This window comes from Lepidochelys kempii, chromosome 5, assembly GCF_965140285.1.
Source record: "Lepidochelys kempii isolate rLepKem1 chromosome 5, rLepKem1.hap1, whole genome shotgun sequence".
In the NCBI taxonomy this organism is placed as follows: domain Eukaryota; kingdom Metazoa; phylum Chordata; order Testudines; family Cheloniidae; genus Lepidochelys; species Lepidochelys kempii.
In genome coordinates, this window is record NC_136384.1 from 80,890,036 (window position 1) to 80,917,813 (window position 27,778).

Consider the following 27,778-nt stretch of genomic DNA (forward strand, 5'->3'; position numbering starts at 1 on the left):
ATTGAAGTCAGTGCGCCCAATCCTGCTGTCATGGACGTTAATGGGAGTTTTTACTTTCCTTTCTAAGGGGGTAAATGCAGGGTAAGTAGGAGCTGAGAATGCTTGGCTCTTCCCAAGAAGCAATCAGCACTGCCAGAGGATGGGGCCATCTTGCCAAAGAAGGATCCGTTCATTTTCTTTACTTCTACAGTGACTTCTGCATGGTTACTCTGCCATGATTGTTGCATAGTAAGCAACACAACACTGAGTGTTTCTGGAACCTTCGACAGACATTTGGACATTAGTTTTGGTGGCAATTATGTTTGAGAGTGGTGGGGGAGGGAGGAGTCTGACTTAAGGGATAAATTCCTACTGCCAGGTTAAAAATCTCAGCTGCATGGTCCACTTCAACTACGCTCTTCCTATAGGTACTAAGATTACAGTAGAGAATTTTGCCCAGATTACCTAAAAACCAGCACCAATTTGATCTCCATTAATGTGGAAACAGTACTTCTTCCTTCCCTCCCCCACACAAGACACAGTGGCAGTGACAACAGCTGGTTACTCAAACAGCCTGGCATACAGGAAGTCAGCATTTACTACATCAATATTTCTACATTTGATAACAATAAAAAGGAACTTTATTATTGCTTCAGAGACACATCCGCAAGATTAAAAAAGAACTGCATGTTCTCAAAATACAGTGGGGAGTTAGTCATAGGGTTTCTAAGAAGGCTGATAAAGCTTAAATTTAATAAAACAAAAGATAGACATAAAATTGTCCTTAATGGTCCATTCTTCAGCATCCAGGCCAACATTTCCAAAGGTGGATACCAAAAGCTAGGCATTTAAATATCTAACAAATGGAACAATCATCAGAGGCATTGACTACCCACAGCTCTCTTCTTTCATTGGACTGTGCAACTGCTTTTCAAGGATTCTTCAAATAATTTGTCTCCTGAGAAATTAAAATGACAATAGCTGCTCTACGTGTGCATCATTTTCTAAATTCTCAGCCAAAGACATCTACATGAGACAGAATTACATGATAAATCTCTTGGTGAGAATGTAACCGTATTGAAACGATCATGAAGGAGGAAGCCAAAGAGATTTGCCATAGACCTGACTTTACATGCTGACCCTTTGAGGAACCTCTTAACTAGTTTGCCCAGGTAATCACACTCTGGTAAAAAGAAGTTGCTGAGACCGAGGTTTACACTGGTGCAGTCAATGCAGCAAAGATTCTCCACATTGAGATTTCCATTTGTCTTCTGGTCTGGTTCAGATGAATAAATCCCCCTTGGATAGGGGGAGAGAGAGGACTTTTCTTGGAAAAGGCCATGAGGTGACTTTATCAAGGTCTAAAGGTGCCTACACAGGAAGAAGCGATCTGATTTTAGGAGGCCCTTTAATCTAGCAAATAATGTCCTAACAAATCCCATGGCTGGAAGCTGAAGATAGAAAAATTCAAATTAGAAATCAGATGCATATTTTTAACAGTGAAAGTAAACACAGATTCCTAAGGGATGTGTAAGATTCTCCATCACTTGAAGTTTTTAAATGAAGATGAGATTGCTTTCTAAAAAGATCTGCTCTAGTTCAATCACAAGTTACTGGGCTTGAAATTGTTCATTTACGTAGCAGGGAAAAATAATTCCCTCCACTGCAGGAATTATTAGGTGAAATTCTATGGCCTCTTTTCTGCAGTCAGTCAAACTAGCTGATCAGTGTAATTCCTTTTGGCTTAAAATATCTGAACTTTCCAGTGAAAACAAAACTTTGAGTGGACTAAACCGGCACCTTTGGCACTAGATTTTAGCACAGATTACTCAAAACTTGGAAAAGTGAAACATCAATCGTTTTCCAGAAAAAATGTTTTGGTAAAGATGCTCTGGAAAAATGTGTGAAAGAAAGAGACTGTGAGGTCAGCAATTCAGGAACAAGATTTCAAATCTCAGTGCTGAATGTTTTATTGTGACTTGATCTATTAATAGAACAGCAGATACAAGAAAAGGGTTTGTTACCCTAACCCTTTTTAAATTGATAAAATATTTAAGGACAAACCCTAGAGTTGGTGGTTTGCCTGGCTTGTTACCTGCTTAGTTATCTTTAGGATTTTATAACTGTATATACAAACACACAATATAAAATTAAAATCTGACTGTAAGGAAAACTGATATACAGCATGATGATTTTTTGTCCACAAATTATATAAAAAAAAAGTTTCAATGCTAGAATTCAGAGTCCAACACAATTCACTCAAATGAAAGACATAAATTTTGAATGTTCTCTTAGCATGTTCTTTTTCGAACACATTCTGCTTTACCAGCAAAACCAGAGTATTGCATAATATAGTGCAGACTATAATACAAGAACACTCAAGCATCCAGGCTATATTGGGAACATCTCAGGAGAAGTGCTGCACCCTACTTACGTAACAAAAATAAAAACAATTTGCATGCAGCTGTATTTGCTATAAATGGCTTCTTTGAAAAACATGCAGGTGATCTACTTTGCACTTTCCAGAGAATTTTGTTTGCAACATAGTTTGCTGAGAGCCACACCTGGATAAAGGCCCTTTGGGGGCACTGCTTTTTTAATTAGTGGGTTCCAAAGTGTATGGGCAAAGCTCTGAACAGTTAGACTTAATTTTGTGAAAAGCCAAAATACCAAATATCCAGTGGATTGTCTGAAAGAAAAAAAAAAAAAAAAACCACCCTAACTGAGGAGGAGAAGTAGTGCGTGTGTGTGCACGCACGCGCATGTGCACGTGTGGTTGTGTTTATATTAGAGCAGTGTGAAAACAAGGACCTCGTTACATGAAAATTTTTCCACAAAATTTCTCCATTTTGTTTTGTGTGATTTCACACTTCTGACATTTCACTCTTCCATTTTAGGGCTGTGGATATCTTTCACCACTAATCATGTTTAAGCACAAATAGGTGCTACTTGTACAACTCCAAGCTGAAGTGAAACAACAGCTCTCTGACTTTTCTCTCTTTGTTGTCCCCCCGTTGGACGTTATCTGCTCTCAGTGGACTTTTATCATCTGGTGAGAGGGAGAGAAGGAAGAAGACATCTGGTTTGGTTTGCTACATTCATCTGGCCTTCTTGGGTGGATGGCAGGCCCCTCAGGAGTCTTTGGGGACATATCTCCTCCAGTTCTTCCACACAGGTCTGAGAAACGAGTCAAAGTGGCTGCTCTTGATCCTCCTCGACGCATAGAATAGGCTTAGCTACTGTGGAATAGATTTAGCCTCTGTGGGCTCCTACAGAAATACCAGGTGACAAAAGACAATTCAAAATTGGAAAATGCACCTTGAAAAGCTGAATTTAAATTTGTTGCGGACATTCATAAAAACAAAATGTTACATGTCCAAATTGTTTGTTTTTTCTGTGAATTCAGTTTAATGTGTTTCCATACAAACTCTGTGAACTAAAAAATCTAGGATAGTGAGGCTTTTTCCACAACCTGGAGTGTGTGTGTGTGAGACAAACACAGTGCTTTAAAAGGATTCCTTTGCTGCTATATAGACTGGGAAAGTCAATGCAGTTTGTGACCCTAAGAGCATCCTTATGCCAGAATATATGGGGCTCCCTAATATCTTAGTAATGACTTTCAGCTGGCCTGACCACTCAGTGGACCCCAACTCACTACGATTATTATCTGTATCTAAAAGGTGTCATTTAATGTGCCATTGGAAAACTAGTAACTCATTTGATCATTATCAATTATGCAGATGTGCTGAAATTATAACTAACATGTATTTTAGATATGTCAGGGGGAGTTAATAAACAGGTTTTCTCCACACAAAGGAAAAAGGCTACCACCTCAAACCAGGTGTGACCAAATTCAAGCAGCTATTCATCTGTATTGGGGTTGTAGGAAGAGATAAAAATCACCAGTGAGGAAGAAGACAGCATGAAGTCTACACCAGGGCAGCCTGGCCTCCACACCCAGCAGGGAAAAGGAACTTCATCGGGGGATACATTGCAGAAGGATACATTTCAAAGGTTTACAGGACCATAAAGACAGCAGGAGAGAACCCCTAGGTTATCCTTCACGTGAGGAGACACAGAAAACTAACATCTTGGACTTCATGGGGATCCTGACTAAAAGTTAGTCAGCCAGGGCTGGAAAAGGAAGATTGGTAAGGAAAACTACCTTGAACAAAGACTATAGCTTGTTCAATTAGATTCTAGCTATTAGAAAGCATGCTTTTTACTTTTGTTTGTTTGTACCCTTTTCTATTTTTATCCTGTATACTTAAACTCACTTAAAACCTCTTAGTTAAACAAACATATATTTAACAATATTGTTTAAATAAAAAGTAAAACAACCCAGTGTTTTGATGGAGCTGAAGTGTTTGTTAAAGCCAGTCAAGATAGTAAGCTCCTGCTTCTGTCTTTTTTTTAAGGAGCAGTAAACTTACTATCTTCTGTGAATGTACAGTGATAGGGACTATGCATTGCACAGAGAACCCTGCGGAGCCCAGTGGCTGGAGTTAATGGTTTTTTACCTGCTAGGCAAGGTTTGGGCTGGGACAGCCCTGGCAAGGCAGATGTCAGGCTGATGTATCAGGGAGTTGTCACACAGCTGCAGCAATGTTCCCACTGAGAAGGGTACCACAGTGTCTTACAGGTCTGGGTATCCTTAGCATCTTGTCACACACTGCAATGGAGATTTTAATCTGTGTGGTGAGACAGGTTTTAACCCCTTCCTGGCTTTGGTGAGATGAGATCCTCTGGGCACAATCAGCTCTAACCTAGTGCAACCTATGGGTATGTCTATACTACAGTTGGGTGTGAGCCTCCCAGCCTGGGTAGATGGATGTGTGTAAGCAGGGCTTGCACTAGCATGCTAAAAATAGCTGTTTGAACATTCCAGCTCAGGCTGGAGCTTGGTTTCTCATGTCCCCCGACCCCTTACACTTCAGAGCCCAAGATCCAGCTGAGCTGGAACATCCACACTGTTATTTTTAGCATACTAGTTTGAGCTCCACTAGTGCAAGTCTGTCTCCCAGGACTGGGAGACTCACTCCCAGCTGCAACACAGACATGCCTGGAGTGACCCGCTGCACCTGGACAAGAGCGGTGCCTTTAAAAGAAAGGATGCCAGCACAGTAATGGTGGCATCAGAGGGATGCAGCGTTAGCTCACAGGGCCCTCTGAACCCACAGAGCATGAACTGCTGCCTACCATGCCTAGAAAGCTGCTGCCGGACCCTCTGGATAAACAGAGGGATAATTATTCTAGTTTTCTTTTCCTCAGAGCTCAGGCTCAGCCTGGGCCCTTAGACTAACAAAGGGTTAGAAACCTCACCCTATTTCAGAGATGGTTGGCCTGTTGGCCTTGCAGGGTGAGTAGGGGCCTGTAAGACTGCTCAACCTTGCCTTTTTCACTTCGACTGTCATTAACCCACTGAAGGGGGGGGATGGGGATGAACTGCCTTCCTGACACTTGTAGTCTGGAGAGGGGCTGTCTATCTCCAGCTGACTCTATAGTAACCTCTGCTGTAGGAGGAACCTGGTGGGGACTGAGGAAGTGCCTATACCACCCCAATAGGGGTGTGCTAGAGGTAAACCCTATGACAATCTGCTAGAACAGAGGTTCCCAAACTTTTCACCACACCCCTTTGGGAGACCCGTGTCCCATGCCTGTGCTTGCCTTGGCACAAGGGAAGGGGGGGACCCAGACAGTGCTGAGCCTGTAGCCTGTTAGGAGGAAACCCTATGCAACCAGCACATGCTGGGGAGGACGCCCATGCACTCTGCCTGAATCCCAACCACCTGGAGTGGCAACCTGTGTGTGGTGACACCCCTCTCCCCCATACATGTAAGGTCCTTGCTAGTGCCATGTTGACTCCCAGCACAGCCACGGCAGGGAGGGGCAAATGCGAGAGACAGAGAGGGAGGGGAGAAAGGGAGTGAGCTTTAGTGAGGCTGTGTGGCTCCCAGGGCAGCTGTCTGGAAACAGGATGGTGGCACAATGCCAGGTGTGCTCTGCAATGGCAATGGAGCCTGAGAGGGCAAGGGAGTAGAGACGCAAAACCAACCTCCACACACCTGTCCTGCACCCAGGCATGAGGGGGTGGGGCTGGGCACCCCAGGAAATCAGACCAGTACATAGTGCCCCCCCTCCCCACAAAGAAACAAGGAAAAAACTCCCAATCACTCAGATCCTTGTGCCCCCCCAACAACCCTGTCATGTCCCTCCCCCATGGGGGTACATTGTTTGAAAACCCCTTTGCTAGAGCACATAGGCCACAGCTGTTTGGTATTTACCCACATGCCTTACATCACTAATATTTCTCAATCTGGTCTTCCCACTTGACATTCTGAATCCTACAGTTATTATAACTTGCAGTTTCTGTCCTACAAAGTCACTACATGCCCTTTCACAGTATGTTTCTAGTTTTGCCATGAAAACTTTTAATGAGACTTCCAACCTTCTAATATTTTATATTTCACTTTCTGCTTCTCAGAAAAAGTTTCTTTTCTCCCAAATAACTTGGCAGATACTGTGTCACTAGCTTTCTCCTTTACGTCATCCTTTTTTTATTCCTGAAAAGTTTTAAAAGGACAACTGCACAGAGTCAATCGGTTGCTGTTCCTGAAACACAGTCACATGCTTAGTCTTTGACAATTACTGTCATTCAGAGCTAATCAAGATCAGACCTTAGTCTGGATTTGACCTTTCCTGGCCTCAACCCACACTGTAGCCTCTTGTGTAGCCTGTCAAGCTAGTGGAGTAAAAAATGGTTTTGTGAGGCATTTGCAATGAGTATGTGAGCACATAATGCACAAAACTTTACTGCATGTAAACCTGTTTCCTCAAATGTCCTCAAACAGAACAAATTAGACAGCAGCCCAATCATAGGTTGTGCCTGACTCTTCCAAATAACTCTGGCTTTTTAAACAAAGTCTAATTACTGCCCAAACTACTCTACCATCCGACTACTTCTAACTCACAGGTGTTTTGTTTAATAGCTCAATACACTTAGTTATGAGGAGCTACAAAAAAGATCTGAATAGAGTAACAAAAATAAGTATACTCTTCTGAGCTGGAGCGTAATTCCCTTCAAAGCTAACACAAATGAACATGGGCATCCAGAAATGGCTACACTTAAGGTCTGTGCTGCAAGTATATGAGATCAAGGAAACACAGAAGTAAACTATAATTATTAATTGCATAAGTGTTTCAATTGTTTCTCATCTGTGTAGATTTTTCCTCCTGCTGATGGAAAATCATCGAAGTGTTTTCAGCTGCCCACCATGTTATCCTGAAGGCCCCCCACTTCTGTATGCAAAGCCACCTTCACCCTGATAGCCATTAACACAGCAATTTTTCTTACAGCTGAAAAGGGTTAGATATGAGATCTCCATTAAGACAAATGTTTTGTGGCATGGCTAGCAAGAGTGCTTTCGAGAATAGAAAGACAACTGCAGCATTCTCCACCCCAGAGAATAAGTGCACCCCTTACATTAAAGGACATAACGTCTTAATGTATTGTCTTTTCCAAAAGGAACTAAACAGTGCCTGTCCGACAGTGCTAGGTGTCCTGTACAGCAGTTAAAATATCAAATCAGACCAAATATATTACACACACAGCTGTCCACTCTCTCCAACACCCTAACAAGCACAATCCAGTGATAAAATCAAGTCATTCAGTTTGAACAACTGACTAAAGAAATATCCCATATTACCTCAAAACTCCACTTTCCTCATGCCCTCAATCTCCTCAACTGCCCAGAAAAAAGCAGAGCCTGTTATTTTTGTTTAGTATTCTATGCTGCAGCCAGAGTTCTCAGTTACAATCTGGGCCCATTATGGTGGATGCTGTATGTCACAAAGGTGAATGCCTGAGGGCTACAAACTCCTAATCATGAAAAAAAGTATATAATGTATTTAAAATTGTATGGTAGCTCTTCACTTTTTTTTTTTTTTTTTAAATCCCCAAGCCTTTCTGAGTGAGGCACCGCAAGCCACAACAAAGTGAATGGAAAAGTGCTTCTTTGCTACCTGGAGCATGTCCGCTATACAGGTTTGTCTACATAAATTTCACTGGTTGCTAAATTAATGTACAAATTAGTTTATGGATTGGGACTGCAGGCTTCACTTGCTTCCCCTTCTCCTTTTTTGCTTTAAATCTAGCAGCTGAGCCAGCACGCATGGTGGTAACTTAAATGAAATATACCACTGCATGACCTAGATGCCAAGCTGTGAAGTGTATATTCCAGCAACAGAATGGATCTGTGCTGAGCTGTTATTTTGTTGGATCCATTGTGACTGTCTCAGAGGCTACAGCATTTCCACTGTGTTAAGGAAGAGCTTTGTTTTCATAAATCTTTATTCTTGGACTAAACAATCTTACATACAAAAAAGCAAGAGCATAAAGACCTGCTTAACTTATTCTCTCATGGGCCCAAGATTGACTTGGGGCAGAGAAGGCATCAGGAAGTTGGCTTCAGCTCCCTGACTTTGAGGGCAGATCTGTGCTGGCCCCAATAAGACAACAGCTAAGGGACTACTCTAACTTCTGCCACTAGAACAGACCACATGCCAGTGGAGATTAGTGGTTCTCCCCTCCCACAATGTGTCCTCAAGCTGTGCCAGCTTTCCACCAATAGGCGAGAGTTCTGTGCCAGGGGAATTCCCTGTTGGCCACTTGCAGCCAGAGTCTCACACACACAAACATTCTTCAACAGCACATGAAAGGGAAAATACTTAAAATAGTACAAAGTAATTATATTACAATAAGCATCAGGAAGGGACAGGATCTCAGTAGAATCTGGTCCCAGTCTTCTGTACAACCTTAAAATGAGTTTCCATGTGACCTTTTCCCAAAGATAAATATGAAACTACAGATGTTAGAACAGTGATCTCAGGTGCTCATTAATAGAAACTACAACACCCTGTGTCCCATCTTACAAGGTAGGCTGAGTTACCTGCTCGATGGGAGGCTCCCACATCTCAGTGGCAAAGGAAGTGATGGTAGAAATTCAATATATGGAGCTCCTCTTTCCAAGTCACTACTGACTCAATACTCTTGCATAGCACTAGGAGGCAAGGTGCTGCCTGAGGTCTTGGCTACGGATGGACAACGATCAGGGAATTTTACATAAGAGTAGGGGTGTGAACCCTGGTGTTGTGCCCAACCTTCAGTTTAGACAATTACTTTCACTTACCATACTTCCCCTGGAGCTAAAACTGGATATAGTATTCTTAATCATTTTCTATCCTAAACAGCTGAGTTCTGTTGCTGTGAGCTGTTAGACAGTTCTTGTGTTTCACTCAGTGGTGGCCGAATTTCAACAACAGGCAATTTGAACACTGCATTTTGTAAAGACTTTGGGGAGTTTGAAAAGGTGCTATATGAATGACATAGTGCTAAGAAAACAGGCATCCTTCCTTTACTTTTAGTGGGTGTCTATGCTATTCATTTCTTTGAGAGAGAAAGAATGGCAGATCTCCAATACGTTGTTGATACTTTTCTGGCTTGCTAATCATGCATGAAGTTTTTCTTTTTCTTCTTCTAACAGATCAATATTTAATGACTGGCAACACCTAATTCAAAGGGGCAGCGAGAACAGGAGTCAAATTGTTACCTCACTAATCAGCAGGTCAGGAACAGTGGAATGATATGGTACCTTTCCTTTCCAGTACGAAATATAGCTCTCACCATCAGGAGTATCTCACACAAACATTCTTCAACAGCACATGAAATGGAAAAATACTTAACATAGTACAAAGTATTTATATGACAACGATCAAGTCTTGAAAAAGGTTCCCAAATCCTCCATCCCTGAGAAGTAAATAAGCTAACCAGAGTTAAAAATAATCTGTGCTGCCATGACCACAACTCGATCTCCCCTCCACCCCCATCTTTAATTTAAAGGAATAAAATCATGGCCTATTTGTAGTATGCTGTATTTAATTGCAACAGTGTAAATCAGCTTTCTATTTAATACTTATTCTTTTAACTTTCTTTCTTTCCCCTTCTGACTTCATTCCACTTTTCTTTTATGGTGTATAGTTCCCTGAGTTGTCGTCAGTGTGCTTACTGTTTCCTTCTCTCTATTTTCATACATTTTGTTCTCTCCTTCCTCCACTCTCTTCTTTACTGTCTCTTTCAGTATCATAATTTTCTTTGTTAATATATTCCATCGCTCCCCCCACCCCAGCCCCAGCCTGCCGGACACACCATATGTACACTCCACACGCAAGGGTTTTCAAATTGTGACATCTAATAACCAGAGGACTTAAATATACTACCCAAAAACTGATAGAAAAGATGCTTATAAACTAATTGACAAGCTCTGTGGTGAGATGCCAAAAGTCTCCCTCCCACTCTCTAGCTATTGGAAAAGAGGAAGGTGCTGGATTTCCAACCAGAGAGAGATCTATGGGCTTGGTTGGGGAATTCCATCCTATCAGCCTCCACTTAGATTTCTGATAAAAAAAATTGATAAATTCCTTCTATCCAGCATAGCACTCTGGCTGTTGAAAGAGAGCATTTTCTCTCTCTCTGTCTCTATTCCAGCTTCAGAATCTTCTGGCTGCTATAAGAGTAGGTGGACTGGTCTCCATTACTTCATCCTTCTCTAGGCCTCTATTTTTGAATCATCCTCCCCAGTGAATACTTCCAGTTCAGAGGAGTAGCCGTGTTAGTCTGTATCCACAAAAACAACGAGGAGTCCGGTGGCACCTTAAAGACTAACAGATTTATGTGGGCATAAGCTTTTGTGGGTAAAAATCCCTTTTTTTACCCATGAAAGCTTATACCCAAATAAATCTGTTAGTCTTTAAGGTGCAACCACCTCTTCACCTAACCCATCATGTGTGTGCCAGAGACTAATTAGTCTTTAAACTGGAATTCTAATTCAAGGATTTATAAGCAATACTATATTTCTGATTCTGTATGCAATTCAAAGGTTTCCATAACACTCTACTATTCTCTCTCGTACTGGTGGTGAATCATGTACTATGTGCTGAATACCCCTGCATAGAAAATACATTAGCACCCACCTAACTTTTATATTTTTGTTCAGGTCTCCTAAAATTTTGGCTAGTCAGCACCTGCTCCCTTTTGATGCTTCAGCATGCACCATGTTGGTGATAGGATAGGATAGGACAGGACAGGACCATAAAGCTGTTTTGAGGATCAGTTAAGTTACTCTTTTAAAGAAGATGCATTTTCCAAGTTTCTTTATTAGTTTACACCCAAAATACTGAAGAAAAACAACAGTATTTGAAAACTTGCCAAGTATTGTTCTTACTTGCCTGGCTCCCTGTATGCTAGCTCCAGTGGGGACAACGGATTTGTTAATTTTGATTTATTTAATAGTGTGCCCATCTGGAGCTCATCTTGCACGTGTGCTAAAAGGAAATAATAAAACCTACAAATTAGGACCAAAGTCCTAAATGTGAAATCCTCTCAAACTAGGACTTCCCATCCATCCAAGACAGCCTGGGGAAAGAGCAAATGTCTAAAAAATATTTACCCAACATTTCCTTCCTTCAAGGAATAAGGTCTATAAAACCAACTATGAGACTGCAGACTATGGGCAGCTCTGAGACAGAACTCAGAGCTGTCAGTCACTTGTGCAGGGGCACACCCCTCTTGCCAAACTTCCAGGGCTATGAAACCGTCCCTTCTAACAGACTAAATTCTTAATACGAGTAAAACAGTTTTAACTGTTTTCACTATAAAAAACAAGAGAGAAAGAACTTTATTATTGATTTAGCAGCTGAATAGCAACCCCTTTTCATGGGCAGGATGAGTTAGATCTGTGGCCCTAATAGTTGAAGAAAGGGAAACTTTTCCAGTAAGCATGCATATATTTTCCGATTTCTCAGCCCCATAAAGGTCCAAAGTTCTTACAGCAGGATTCTATCAGCAGCACAGAACTAGAGAGAGAAAACAATTTTGCCTAATATATAATGTAAACTGAAAAATTCTTCATGTAAATAATTTCTGACTTGTTGTGGCATTAGCACGTGCAACATTGTGCTCCCAAAAACAATGGCTTGAGCATCAGCTCTGAAGTATTGTATTAAGGAAAAAAGAAAAGGAGGACTTGTGGCACCTTAGAGACTAACCAATTGATTTGAGCATAAGCTTTCGTGAGCTACAGCTCACTTCATCGGATGCATACTGTGGAAAGTGTAGAAGATCTTTTTATATACACACAAAGCATGAAAAAATACCTCCTCCCACCCCACTCTCCTGCTGGTAATAGCTTATCTAAAGTGATCACTCTCCTTACAATGTGTATGATAATCAAGGTGGGCCATTTCCAGCACAAATCCAGGGTTTAACAAGAACGTCTGGGGAGGGGGGTAGGGGTAGGAAAAAACAAGGGGAAATAGGCTTGAATAGAGACTGGGAGTGGCTAAGTCATTGTGCAAGGTAACCTAAGTTAATTGTATCAAATTTGCAAATGAATTCCAATTCAACAGTTTCTCGCTGGAGTCTGGATTTGAAGGGTTTTTTTTGTAATATCACAACTTTCATGTCTGTAATCGCGTGACCAGAGAGATTGAAGTGTTCTCCGACTGGTTTATGAATGTTATAATTCTTGACATCTGATTTGTGTCCATTTATTCTTTTACGTGGAGACTGTCCAGTTTAACCAATGTACATGGCAGAGGGGCATTGCTGGCACATGATGGCATATATCACATTGGTGGATGTGCAGGTGAACGAGCCTCTGATAGTGTGGCTGATGTTATTAGGCCCTGTGATGGTGTCCCCTGAATAGATATGTGGGCACAATTGGCAACGGGCTTTGTTGCAAGGATAAGTTCCTGGGTTAGTGGTTCTGTTGTGTGGTATGTGGTTGTTGGTGAGTATTTGCTTCAGGTTGGGGGGCTGTCTGTAGGCAAGGACTGGCCTGTCTCCCAAGATTTGTGAGAGTGTTGGGTCATCCTTTAATTTAGGCTTAAATAGAGACTGGGAGTGGCTAAGTCATTATGCAAGGTAGCCTATTTCCTCTTGTTTTTTCCTACCCCCCCCCCCAGATGTTCTGGTTTAACTTGGATTTAAACTTGGAGAGTGGTCAGTTTGAATGAGCTATTACCAGCAGGAGAGTGAGTTTGTGTGTGTATGGGGGTGGGTGGGATGTGAGAAAACCTGGATTTGTGCTGGAAATATCCCACCTTGATTATCATGCACATTGTAGGGAGAATGGTCACTTTGGATGAGGTATTACCAGCAGGATAGTGAGTTTGTGTGTGTGGTTTTTGGGAGGGGGGTGAGGGGATGAGAGAACCTGGATTTGTGCAGGAAATGGCCCAACTTGATTATCATGCACATTGTGTAAAGAGTTGTCACTTTGGATGGGCTATCACCAGCAGGAGAGTGAATTTGTGTGGGGGGGTGGAGGGTGAGAAAACCTGGATTTGTGCTGGAAATGGCCCAACCTGATGATCACTTTAGATAAGCTATTACCAGCAGGACAGTGGGGTGGGAGCAGGTATTGTTTCATATTCTCTGTGTATATATAAAGTCTGCTGCAGTTTCCATGGTATGCAACCGATGAAGTGAGCTGTAGCTCACGAAAGCTCATGCTCAAATAAATTGTCTCTAAGGTGCCACAAGTACTCCTTTTCTTTTTGCGAATACAGACTAACACGGCTGTTACTCTGAAACCTGTCATTGTAAGGAGAGTGATCACTTTAGATAAGCTATTACCAGCAGGAAAGTGGGGTGGGAGGAGGTATTTTTTCATGCTTTGTGTGTATATAAAAAGATCTTCTACACTTTCCACAGTATGCATCCGATGAAGTGAGCTGTGGCTCACGAAAGCTTATGCTCAAATAAATTGGTTAGTCTCTAAGGTGCCACAAGTACTCCTTTTCTTTTTGTGAATACAGACTAACACGGCTGCTACTCTGAAACCCGTATTAAGGAAAGAATGCACGGAGGATGAGATGGCCACCCTGCAGTGTTGTTTTTGAGTGTCTATTTTTGTGTGTCCACCTGCATGGCAACTACTTCTCCTAGGGAATGTTGTGCAGGAGACAAGCTCTTTACCTTTGATATCTTGAATATAAACCATCTGATCTGCCCTGTCAAAGGCTCTGAAAACTCTTTTGCCCCTTTCAGCCAGGTGATAGAGCAGGAGTATTTGTCCCTTAATGCTTTAGTTTTGTGCAGATATATTTTTAGCACTGTGGATATCTCAGGGTATACCAAAGCTTTTGGGTATGACTTGGGACAGGAGTAATGCTGTCTACTGTAGTTTACTGAACATATAGCTGACTTTATATGCTGTATTCATCTTGAGCAGCCTCTTTGTCAGCATGAAAAATGCAGTAGTAGGGCTCTATGGACAGCTTCTAATTCCAGCATTCATCTGACTGACATGAAATTACTGGGAGTTAGAAGTGAGAAGTACTAGTAGTATGTGATGCTAGAAGCCCTGAGATGGCAGAGAATGTCAAAGATGATAGAGTGAGAAGATAGGGAGACAAAAGAAAAATGAGAGAGAAAACATGTAACAAGATAAGGCAGACACCTAAAAAAAAGCAAGACAATGACATTTTACTCAACCAGCAGCAGAGTCTCAGCAGAAAAGAAGAATGGCTTCAAAAAAGGCCAAATCAGGAAATGGTAGGAATGATTGCGAGGAGAAATTATCTTTTTATGGTAATAAAATAAATTGAGACCCAGTTTAATTTTGAAACAGACCTCTGTTTTTTCATTGGCTCAACAATGACTGCTTCAGACCTGTTTGTGAAATGAAACATGCAGCCATGTTATGCAAAAGTCAGTGATACAGCACAGAGTTTATTTGACCCATCCAAATATATACCAAACCATTTCTTCTGGAGAAATGTCAGCTGAAGAGAGAAGGATAGACATGAGACGAGGATATAAGGGCAAGAGAAAAAACAGCTGGTGTCTGAGACTACATTACTCTCTCAAACACATACCACTGGGCAAATTTATCCATCTCCAAATGCTTCTTTGCTAGTGAACATACAACATGACAGTGCTTAATTTCTATAGGTACATCATATATCCTGCCAAAATAAGAGTTTGCAAAGTTCCCAAAAAGAATCTGATCCAGCTGCCATTGATTTCAATGGCAAAACCAATGGTCAGGATCAGACCCCAAACGCCCACCAACTCCTAAATGCGGTGGAAAAGCGAGTTTCCACAGTACAGTTTTATTGGGCACTGGTAGTGCCTGTTATTAAACTCCTTCTAATCCTTCCTTTTAATTCCTCATAATTCCTTTTGTGTTTAAATTTTCTATGCTTGCGCTCACTCAGCCCTTTTTCATGGGGAAGTCTGAACCACTTTTAAAGTTTTGAAATTGACACATTAGGAGGGGGAAAAAAATCTTAGTTTAGTTTGTACATTAGACAGCACTTTGGGGTCAGTTTCACTGTTGGCAGTTTCGCTTGTCTTATGTTTTGGGGTCTTGTACACAGAAACACAAGAGAAAAAAAATATATAGATTTTAAAATAGGAAACTGTTTGTAAACCCACAAAAATTGAAAGGATGATCAAGGGCAGATGCACTATTTGCATTTACCGCTAACTCATTTAAAAAAAAACAAAACAAAAAAACCCCACAATGTCCCTTTAACAAAGGTTATTGTGAAGGACAAGTTTCCCCAAGCCTATTCTAATGGAGGCTTCCTGTCCACTTTAAAGGCCTGTGTCTGGTTCTTTGGTTACCTGGGCAGCTGCCCAAATATAAAGAGAATGGAGGTGAAATGCCATAGAGGAGGAGAAGTAACAAATTTTTTTAATAGATCATCTGGACCACAAACAAAAACTGCCCACTTAATGAGGCACTATGTATTGCTGACCTTATCTGTATTCTAATACACGGCTGCAAAGACACACCATTTGAAACTCTGGTCACTCACTGAAGTGTCATTACTCTGGTCTTTTCCCAGGCATAAGAATGCAACAGAAAAGTTTTGATGTGTGAATTTACTAATCTCCAGGAGTCTGCTACATTTTAAAATTCCTTTGGAAATAAAGAGCTCCTCCTTATCAACCCCATAAACTCCCAGGAGACAGTGGACCCCTAGGCAGGAAACCCTGCTCTAGGTCACCTCGATGCAATTAACTGATGGTAAGGACTCTGCTGAATAAAGGCTCAATCCTGAGAGGTGCTAAATATCCACAAATCCCACTCAAGTCAACAGAAGTTGCAGGTACTGTGCACCTCTCAGGATCATGCCTACATCTTTCAGAACAGTATTTTAACCTAAGTCTGGTTTTAACAGTTCATTAGTATGTAATCACCTTGTCTTCAATTATTCTAGTCACAAACAAAGGGACCAAAACTATTTTTAGTGTGTTACATATAGAAAATTTGAGAAGTGAAATGACTGGTCATAACCATACATCTAAGGATAGCCTAGAATTCCTCCTTACCTGTAAGGGGTTAAGAAGCTCAAATAACCAGGTTGGCACCTGACCAAAAAGACCAATGGGAAAAGAAGATACTTTCAAATCTTGGTGGGGGAGGCTTTGTTTTTGTGTGTTCTCTTGGGAAGCAGAGAAGCATCAGGTCAGAAAACTCCTTCTCCTATAAAACATCCTAAAAGGGTCTCGTATTACAAATTGTAAGTAAAAGCCAGGCAAGGCGGGTTAGATTATCTTTTGTTCTGCTTGTACATTTTTCCTTTGCGGGAGGGAGGTTTATTCCTGTTTTTTTGTAACTTTGAAACTAAGCCTAGAGGAAGTTCTGTTGTATTTTTGAATCTTTTGTTACCCTGTAAAGTTATTTTCCATCCTGATTTTACAGAGGTGATTTTTACCTTTTAAAAAAAATAAAATCCTTCTTTTAAGAACCTGACTGATTTCTCTGTTGTCTTAAGACCCAGGGATTTGGGTCTGTGATCACTTTGTAATCAGTTGGTTAGGATATTATTCTCAAGCCTCTCCAGGAAAGGGGGTGTAAGGGCTTGGGGCAGGGAGATATTTTGGGGGAACAGGAACTCCAAGAGGTCCTTTCCCTGAATCTTTGTTAAATCGCTTGGTGGTGGCAGCGTACCGTCCAAGGGCAAAGAATTTGTGCCTTGGGGAAGTTTTAACCTAAGCTGGTAGAAATACGCTTAGGGGTTCTTTCATGCGGGTCCCCACATCTGTACCCTAGAGATCAGAGGGGAGACAATTAGAGAAGTGAAATGCCTGTACACACTGTTAATTTCTTAGGATTCATTAAAAATTGTTTACTATATTCAGCAAAAAGAAAAAGCCTGGACTATGGGTTATAGTAGGGGTGAGCAAACTTTTTGGCTGGAGGGCCACATTGGGGTTGCAAAACTATACGGAGGGCCGGGTAGGGAAGGCTGTGCCTTGCCAAACAGCCTGGCCCCCACCCCCTATCTGCCTCCTCCCACTTCCTTCCCCGATTGCCCCCCCCTCAGAATCCCTGACCGATCCAGCCCCCCTGCACCATGTCCCCTGACCACCCCCTCCTGGGACCCGTGCCCCTAACTGCCTCCCAGGATCCCACCCCCTATCCAACTTCCCCTTCTCCCTGTTCCCTGACTGCCCCAACCCCTATCCACATCCCCGACAGATCCCCTAGGACTCCCACGCCCTATCCAACCTGCCCTGTTCCCAGTCCGCTGAGTGCCCCCCCAACAGAACCCGCGACCCATCCAATCGCCCCCTGCCTGCTACTCCAGAACCCCCCGCTCCCTTACCATGCCGGAGCCAGCCACACCGTTGTGCTGCCCGGCAAGAGCAGTGGGCCACAGTGCTGGTGGTGTGGCTGGGGGGGGGGGAAGGTTAGGGGAAGAGGCCAGGGGCTAGCCTCCCCGGCGGGAGCTCACGGGCCGGGCAGGACGGTCCCGCGGGCCGGAGTTTGCCGACCTCTGGGTTATAGTCATGATTTGATCACCTATGCACAGGAAATAACAACTCCTCTCACAGGAAATAGTTGTGAAAACCTGGTCTTAGCCTTTTGCAATTATTATGCTTGAAAGCACTCTGATACAGATCAATAGTGCCCATTTCAATGTACTGTATCATTTTATTTTTAGAAGTAACAGTATGTTCCTACAAAGTTGTGTGTCACTACTTAGGCCACCTCAGACAGTTAACATAATTCAATGCACAGACTACAAATTAGGAAGAATTAACACTATCATTCTTTTTGTAATAAGAAAGCTGACCAAGCCCATAGTCTATCTTAAAACACAATATACTTTTAGTGCATACATGAGAAGTCTCTCTTCCTTATGCACTGCTCCGGCTTTGCTCACCCTCACTTCTTTGATTTTTCCAAACTTCTGGATGGTATGAGTAGGTTTTTCTGTTTCCAGAGCTGAACAACAGCCTTCATTAGCTTTTGGCATTCCCTCTTAGTAAGGGAATAATTAAGTCATATTAAGTCAGAGTCTGAGAATACCAAATCTGTTTGAAGTGGTTTGTTATCCGACACTGTAATGAGTAACAATGCATATGCAGACTTTTACCCTTTGTTAGCTCTGAAGCTGCATTTTGTTCTCGTATTTCAAAATCTAGCAGCATTTTAGGACAAGATGACATCACTGCATGCAAAATTACCACAGAATTACTTATCTGATTAAAGTATTATATATTAGTAATGTCATTAGAATGAACTATGATTTCCCTGCTTATTCCAGCTGACCCATTAATGTATTGAGTGGACTTAAGTAGTGGCCTTGTGGATGAGTTCAGGAAAGGCTTTCCGTGTACGGCATCATGGAAGAAGACCTAGAAATTGCTGTGTGAGATGTGAACAAACAGTATAACGAGTCAGGCATAAATAGCAAAGCGAGGATGTGAGGCTGATGTAACCCAATACAAAATGAAGATAAGTAAGGAGGAAGAGGCTTTGATGGAAGCTTAAACTTAATTCAGTGGAGGACTCTAAAAGAGTGAGGTGACAAGATCAAAGCAACATGTTCAGTCAGGGAAACAGTGAGAACAAAGTTGGAGTAATCAAGATGGGAAATAAAGGACTGAGCAAGCATTTTAAATGTAGGGTTAAAAAGAAAATAGGGAGTCTTAGAGATGTTGTGGAGGAAGAACTGGAAAGATTTGGGCACTGCTTGAATGTTTCGGGCAAGGGAGAGGCAGAAGTCAAAGTGAATTCTTAGTTATGGGTCTGTGACAAGGCTGTGAACTGTGAGAAAGAATGGGGATAATGGAGAAGGCTTGAAAGGGAAGATAAGGTGTTTTGGACATTTTATGCTTGAGTTGGCAGAGACATCTATGCCAGTGTGACTCCCTGTACCTCAGGGGAACACCCAGCACACCCATGTTCATCCTTGTAAAATGATTGTGTGGTATCCAATGCAGTTTGTCATGTCGGGTGTCTTCAGAAGGCTCATGACGCACTGTGCACTGTTATAGTGATGTTACAGTAATTGTTGTTGCAGTAATGTTATAGGTTATAATTTCATGTATATAGTTATGAGGCTGAAAATGTGTCTTCATGGCTTAACATAAGCCCAGGCAAAAACCCTCCAAGAGCAGAGAGGCAGTTCACACCTCATCAGGGTATGTATGGGACAAACCTATGGGACTCATCTGACTCTGAAGGGGGCGGGGGGCAAAGCCAAGAGGGAAGAAAGAACATTGGAGAGACGTTTGTCATGCTCTTGCTCTCTCCCCACCACCTCCATCTACAGACACCACACCAAGTGACTGAAGTGCTGATCGAAGGGGAGAGCCTGGCTGAAGGGCAACCAGCCAGGCTGTGGTGAGAAGCATCTAAGTTTGTAAGGGCACTGAAAGTGTTAAGATCAGCTTAGAATGCATTTTGCTTTTTTTTCTCCATTTTACCAAATCCGACTTGTTATGCTTTGACTTATAATCACTTAAAATCTATCTTTCATAGTTAATAAATTTGTTTATTCTACCTGAAGCAGTGTGTTTGGTTTGAAGCATGTCAGACTCCCCTTGGGATAAAAAGCCTGGTACATATCAATTTCTTTGTTAAATTGACAAACTCATATAAGCTTGCAGTGTCCAGCGGGTATAATTGGACACTGCAAGACGGAGGTTCCTAGGGTTGTGTCTGGGACCGGAGATATTGGCTAGTGTTGTTTGGTTGCAAGTAGCTGGGAGCAGCTTACATGCCAGAGGCTGTGTGTGAACAGCCCAGGAGTGGGGGTTCTCACAGCAGAGGAGGCTGGCTCCCAGAGTCAAGGATTGGATTGACCTAGCAGATCACCGGTCCGGATAACACCAGAGGGGAATGTCATATGTAGACATGTCAGAGAGGTGGGCATTCTATGTAATGTAGTTTGGTGACACTGATGGGAAATGAACTCAAGGGAACATGTAACTAGGACTTGGTGACTGCAATACAATAGAATAGTAACTCCATACTCAATTTGGTAGAGACCAGGGAGAGGGCAAGACCTGGAAAGAGCCTCTTCACCAAAGGATCTGGGGAGGCAGCCCAGGAGGGACTATGGTGAAGAGGCCTAGAGAAGGGTGAGAGAAGAAGGAGCCCTGAGGAGGGTAAGAGATGGTGAAGAGATAACTGGTGAGCTGTGGAGAAGAGTGAAGATTCTGACATGCAGTAGTAGGGACTGGCCCAGTGAATTATGAAACTAGTCTTGTCTTTAGGACCTACTGTGACCCATCGTTTAGGGTCCCAGCGCTCCAGCCCTGAGTACAGGGAGGGCTGTACTAGTGGTGGTGACTGGTGAGAAAAATCTCCTGCAGGAAGAGGTAAGGACTGAGGGACTGCTTAGCCTAGGAGGGCAAAATGGCCCCTGTGACAGCACTGTGTCAAGAGGGGTGAAGACTGTGTCCTGGCAATGGCCAAGGATGTTCTTTGTTTTGGGACTTGTGTTCTCAGGTAAAACAGATGAACTTTTGCTTTGGCTGGAAGGTCAAAAGCACTAAAACTGCTGGATGTAAAGAGAGAACTGGTGGATAAACTGAGGCAGTGACACTGAGGTAGGCATCTGTGCAGAACGCTCTGGACAGGTGAGGGGTGGAAAGAAACTGAAACAGAGTTGCTAAAAGGACTAGGAAGGGACTGGGAGAGAGGCTGAAGCCGTCAAGAATCGGAGAAAAGAAGGTTCATGTCTCCCATGTAGATCTTTCGGGGCTACTTGAGCAGGGGGGATGTATGTGAAAAGCAGTGTGGTAAACTGTTGCTCAAAATAAGCTTCTACAAATATGAAAATATGAACAGGGTTTGTGGATGGATTATTGGAATTATTTCCATTAATTTTGGTGGTGCTGCGACTGGAAGTCAGGTGTTGGGAGATGCCCTCCTTCCAAATACTCTGATCGGATTTAGAATCCCTCATCTTAGTGCATACCCAAAGCCAGAAGTGTTCAAATTTCTAACCCTTGCCTTCCCTAAGGGAGCAGAGCCTGTTGCATCATTTTAAACTTTGTCACCTTCATCTATTGTGGCACAGATTTTTCCAACACTAAATGTCTCCAGCCAACAGCAGCAGCTGTCCGTTTTTATGACTGGGGACAATGTCAGAGGCTGAGGGAGGTAAAAAACAACTAATCAGCTATAGAGAAATATTTCCCCGTTGTAAACGTTTGAAATGACAGCACTAGTGTAGTTTAAAGAAAAATTACAGCATAAAGTTGCAGATGGAATTAGTTGCTCCTATGTACCAACTTTTACATCACTCACGCCGGTCATACTCACTTTATCAGCCATATTTGTATTATAGTTCATAAAAGGAAACCCCAAAATACAAGTGAATAAAATACTTAAATAACCACAGTTATTTCAAATAGCTACATTATATATAGATATTAGATACTAATAGGCACCCTAGGGCAATCATAGATCTTATGCATTAGGAAACCCTTATTTACACTATGTAGGCCAGAACAAATATTAACTAATCTGCGCAACTATTAGTCACTCGTTTATTTCATTCTCACAAAACAAACAGGTTTTTTAGCTCGGTATTTGTTAGGTAACTCTGTTTTTACTTGCTGCAAGTAACAAAGCTCTTTCAAAGGGTGAAATCTTGGCCACACTCAAGTCAACAAATCTTGCTGCTGATGTCAGTGGAGACAGCATTTCAGGTGTGCTTTTTGCACTGGTTTCACTCCTGAGCGGTTTCATTTTATCATCAGGTTTGAGGATGGTTCACAATGATTTTTCCTTTCTTCAAATTAAACTACATCAATGCTGCTCCTGGCACCATATAGCAAAGGATGCTGAAGGGCACAGAAATGGACATCTTCGCAAGAGACCAATCACGTGGCCTCCCCTTAATGTGCTTATTCTCCAATTCTCTTGCATAGCATCAGAGAGAATGTGGCAAGGCAGCATACAAACTCAGGACAGCTGACAGGTACAGTACAATAATAGCATACAAACGAAAGCTTCATGGGCAGAGCAGAGCCAGCCCCACACTTCTTAGCACACAAGATTTTTTGCAGGAAAATAGGAAGTCTTCAAGACAAATGAGAAGTAAAACATCACTGCCTATCTGTGATCTATACCAGAGTTTAATACCATGCTGGTTTCTGTGAGAACTCAGACCACTTTTTTTTAATTCAACCATAAAAAAAGGATCGGGGCTGAGTTGGGGGGAGGAGGAAATCTGGTCATGTGTTTAATCTTGACTAAGATTATGGATTTGAAATTTAACTAAAAGGTCACTTGCCCCAAGAAGCTTCCCTACTAGTAACATGTCCTCTAAAAGCTTCTTTTAAAAGGATATAAGAGAATAAAGCATTTAATCCATGTAACTACCTCTGAAAATGGGAGCCTAGAAATTTCTGTAAGTTACTGAAACAGCTACCAAACCACCTGTGCAGAGTAGTGTACATTTATGAGCTTAGGTTATTTCTGTTCAGGACTTTGTTTAGTGAGTGAATGAGTACTTGCTCTCATAACAGATTCAAATTCAATCACTGCATGCCTCCACCTACTCATCCAAATAACCCCAGGCTTTTTGGCTATGTATTCAACTGCTTCATCTAGCACAAGGAGATGGTTTCTATCGGTATCCAAAGTAAGTCTTAGTCTGGCACCAGCAAATGTGGTATTAGAAACAGATCAGATTCAGAAAAGCTCTGTTTTGCTCCAGCATTTTGCTTAGCAGTTACAATATTCATGTTTATTTTGGTTTTTCTTAATAACAAGAAGTCTTTCAAGAGGCACATTTCTGGGTCTCTTTTCGGCACTCCTGTAAAAACTTGAGGATACATATACACAGTTCTGTGGAAGTGTATGCTTTTCCCCCTCTCTCTGACACACAGGCCAATTTACAATCCATGATAAGTGAAATTTTAAACACTGTTTTTAGCACACATTTTATTTCCAAAGGTCACACATCTTAAAAAAAAAAGAAAAGAAAAGAAAAGAAAAAAAAGAGAAATCTGGTAAATAGTCAGGGGGGATATAATCATTAAACAGTGACAAGGAACTGTTTATACTCAAAACACTGGAATTCATTATTACACTTGGGCTGCACATTCAGGAGGGAACAGGAAATATTTCAATAAAACAATGTGTCAGTAAGATACAAAAAACAATATGCTGGGCCATCTGAGTCAATATGGTCAGTAAAGGTAGCTAAGTTGGAAAATATTTTATCCTGTTTCATGCAAATAACTGTTTTCCCATCAACAGTAACATAACCCATAAAGCCACTGATTCTGTAGAGTAAGTAGGAATTACATTTCTAAAAGCAAAGATTTCAGATGATAATACTGTGCACTTTATAGTGCCTTTCATCTCCTAAGCACTTCACAGTACTTACTAATACATCCTGACAGTATTCTGAGGTAGCTCAGTATTATTGTCTCTATTTTACAGATAGTAAACATAGGCAGAGAGATGAAGTGACTTACCCAAAGCCACAGGGAGAACTGATGTCAGAGCTGATCACAGAACCTTGGATTCTCTAACTCTTCTGCTCATACCACAAGCCCATCCCTCTCCATCTTATATAATATCGAGAAGTAATTTTTGCACAGACAATTGTTCCTGTACAACACAATGAAAATACTGCTGTCTAACTAGAATTTTAAGACATCGACAGTGAACAAGCCAGGATGACTTATGTTTTCTGATTGAGGAATTGAGTTGTCTAAATATAACTGGGGATGATGGACTAAAAGGGTGTTCTTGCTAACACTGTGAGACTGAGAGAAACTCAGTTAGTCCATGGAGTCTTTCAGTTACTCACAATGGACAACAGAGTAGAGGGTGGCAAGATGTATCAGTTTGGCTTCTAATCTTAACTGAGATATTTTCTGTCTTGTGTTACACCATTGAGAATGACCTCCTTGTTCAAGTCTAACATGGGATTTTCAAAGCTCAAATCTGAAACTTGAAAACTGCATTTCATATGAGATTACTCTTTGTCAGAAAAGTGTTTTGACAAATGTTAGCCAAATCTGAATCCAAGATACAGGTGCTTTTATGAAGGAAGTGTTTTGCTTTTGCATTACTGAAACTTTATATATAGTTATAAATGATTCTCAGTAATCACACTCTCTCTCTCTCTCTCATCATTTCCCTTGTTTTGTTTACATTTACTAATACATGATCTATCCCTTATGGGTAGAAAATCCTATAAAATATAATAGAGAACCATAACTCTGATACAATTCTGTTTTAAAACAAAAAGCCAACCAAAACAAACAAACAAACACTGTAGAAAGGAAGGTCTCATGGTCTCTTTTCCACTTTAGATTTTTACAGTACTTTAGATCCCTATTGGTTTCATTCCCATTAAATTCTATAAGATTTTTCTATAAGGAATGTTATCCCAAAGCTGAAAACCAAGTGGACACTCTGAGAAGATCATATCTCTGCTATTTATTTTCCACTTAAATAGTGGGTTTAAAATGACAGGTGATGGACACAATACATTACAAGCACGTTCAGGTTCTGGTGTTCAGGTTATACCAAGGGACAAAAATGTAAAAACCACAACAGTTAGCAGTTACTGAAAATCATAATGAAGACCCTAAAAACCTACTTTTTTTACTTAATCACTGGGATGAAAAGACTTTGTATTGAGTGTTAACATCTGAAATATTACTATTATTGGAGATACTTGAAAAACTCCAGCTTAGGAATCTTCTTCAACATTTTTAATGCAAACTTGAGTACGAGCTACCTTTCTGAAGACTTTACGAAATTTATATTGATTGCCCAACTAAAGCCAACTCACATTTTGAGTAGACTTTAGCAGGTATTCTTGCTAGCTTTGATCCACAGACTTTCAATGAGTCGAGAAAGGACTACTTCACCCTAAATGAATAACAACACCGTGTACTTCCTTGTCACTGCCACTGGTGAACAAGTAAATTCCCAATACTCAACTCTCCCAAATCTTCAAAACAGATGGGAGCAGTCTGCATTATACCTATTAAATGAATTGCAAAAACTCCGCAGCCTCTCCAGCTCTAAAGCAGCTGCTCTTGTGAATCATAAAGGAGCTTTCAAAGCACAGTATTCACACACAGAAAAGCCCATGCCCAGCTCCAGCTGTACCAGAAGAGCCTCGCTCATATTACTTGAGAAGTATTCCAGCTATGCATGTGTAACTATTATGGATTTTTTCTAATTGCAACTGCTTCTGCTACACATTTTCTATACACTCATGCTGTTTCCCATCCACACAGCCTTGGGAGAATTTTTCTCTGTTGAACCATATGGGGCCCTCTTACTGCATTCATCTATCTATCTATCTATAATTTGTGTGTGTGTGTCTATATAGATAGAGACTATATATGTCTCTATATAGACACACACAACGTGCAAGCTGAAGCCATCTTTAGCAAAAACAAAATTGTTTTTGCCAAGTTCTATGATGTCTATTGGTCTTTTCTAATGTCATTCAACAGGAATATAGGAAACTATGTTTTAAATCTGTGTAGGTTACAAGTATTAATGGTAGTGAACTCTCCCCAGGAAATGTATACAAAGAAAACTGTCTGCGTTCTAATAGCCTTTTATTGAACTGCCTCTAATGTGACATGAATATATAATAAAATATTTAAAGTACTTTGAAATAAAATAAAATGTCTCATTATATATCTAACTATGGGCATTTGAACACTGCATCTCTCAGAAGCTGAAGGCCTTATCCAACTGTTATTGAGGTCACGTGTTTCACTAAGCACTCCTATCGGGGGTGCCCTGACAGACGTGGGTAAGACACTGCCAGTAGTTTGTACAGCCTTTTTGGCAACACACCCAGGAGGGTGAGTGGGAACAAAAAGGCTCAGTGTCTGTCAGAATCTGGAAAAACATATTTGCTCTTGTCCATTATTAAAACTGATTTTAGGCTCCTAGTTTTTGTAGAATAATTGAGTAAGAAATCAGTTTATACGTCTCAGAAACAAAGATATTTCCAGAAGAATAACTTGTGAGGAATATGACCTCTATGCTCAGAAAATGATTTTAGTTTTTTACCCTCAATTTATAAAACCGCTCTTTTAGCATTACTGCTAGATTCAACTGTTCAGCCCTAAGTCAGATATTCGAAAAACAGAACATTACAAATGAGCAATACGATTAACATTATTGGTATTTATTCATGTAAGCACAAGATAGTGTGATGAAATGAGGCTATCAGTACAACTTTTGAATTCTGACTGAAATTGCAAAGCTGTATTTTGAAAAACTGCTTTATCATCTGTGTTTATATGTATCTGTCTGGCCCTAGAGCAGATACACACCAGACACGGACAACAGGAAATAATAACAGTTAATAACTGTACTTAGACCTCACAAAGGTTATGCTAAAAAAAACCTGGTTCCTCTGGAGGGAGAGTGCAAGTTATGACCAGTGGAAACTTACCAGGAGGAGGAGAACAAGAGAGACCAGGTAGGGTTGAAATAAAGAAACACAGAGGAAACCAGACAGAAAAAGGAAGTGTAGGGCAAAACAGAGAGCAAGGTCAAAGAAGCTGGCTGATGGGCTCAAGAAAGGAGAGGTCACCCAACATACAGGAGCTTCATAGGGCAGGGCAGCCCTGATCACTTTCCTGAGCTCATATGGCCCCAGTAGTCTGGATAACCCAAGGGACTCAAATCCCAGCCCCAAGAATGCCCTGGAGTGTTGAGGAAACTGAGGCAGGGACATGCATTTTGTGTTTGTTGCTTTGTATGATCTGAACTCCTCTATACTTGACATGATTAAGTAGATTAAAGATATTAGATGGAGCAGTGTATATGTGTTCACTGCTTCATAACTGCTGCATGCCCCTGAGAGAGTTATACTGCAACCAGAAGTAGGGTGATCAGACGTCCCGATAAAAATCGGGACCATCCCGATATTGAGCAGTTTGTCCCATGTCCCGACTGAAATATGTCCGGGACGCCATTTGTCCCGATATTTTGTTTTGGGCACAGTAGCCCTTTTTTTTTTTTTTTGCTTAGGTGGCGTGACAGGCAGGTTGAGCGGCTCACTCGGCATGTCCGGGTCTTCGTTGGCAGGTATTTCCTTCATCAGCAAGATTTATTTCCCGCTGCCGAACATGCCGGGTGAATGTAACAATTGAAAAGCCACTCCCCCTGCGACGGTCCCAATATTTGGATTTAGCATCTGGTCACCCTAACCAGAAGCTTTGGGGTAGAGCTATGGGAAAGAGGTGTATTTAAGTAACTGGGATATCTTCGGTGTCAGTGACAGTTTTTGGAGGCTAGGGCAGGTTGGCTGAGGAGCCCCATTTCTCTGATGGGGTAACAGACAGAGTCAGTGCCCAGGAAATGTGCCAGAAAGGCCAAGGGAGGAGGAACCAGTGTGGCAGGCTGCTGAGGCTTCAGAAGCTTAACACATCCCAAGTGATTCACAGCAGAGGCTTGGATTTCCCCTCCACCCC

The 27,778-nt window shown here is 41.6% G+C and overlaps 1 protein-coding gene across 2 annotated transcripts in view; it reads right to left on the reverse strand.

Moving 5' to 3' along the window:
• MARCHF3 (membrane associated ring-CH-type finger 3) overlaps window positions 1-27,778 on the reverse strand; it is a 95,721-nt gene that overhangs the window by 58,343 nt on the left and 9,600 nt on the right. Inside the window, exon 2 of one of the 2 annotated variants that reach the window (XM_073344855.1) lies at window positions 9,588-9,687. The exons of the other annotated variant lie outside the window; for it this stretch is intronic. The gene's annotated coding sequence lies outside the window, so the exon portion shown is untranslated. The remainder of the gene's footprint in view (window positions 1-9,587; window positions 9,688-27,778) is intronic. 2 annotated transcript variants of the gene reach the window in all.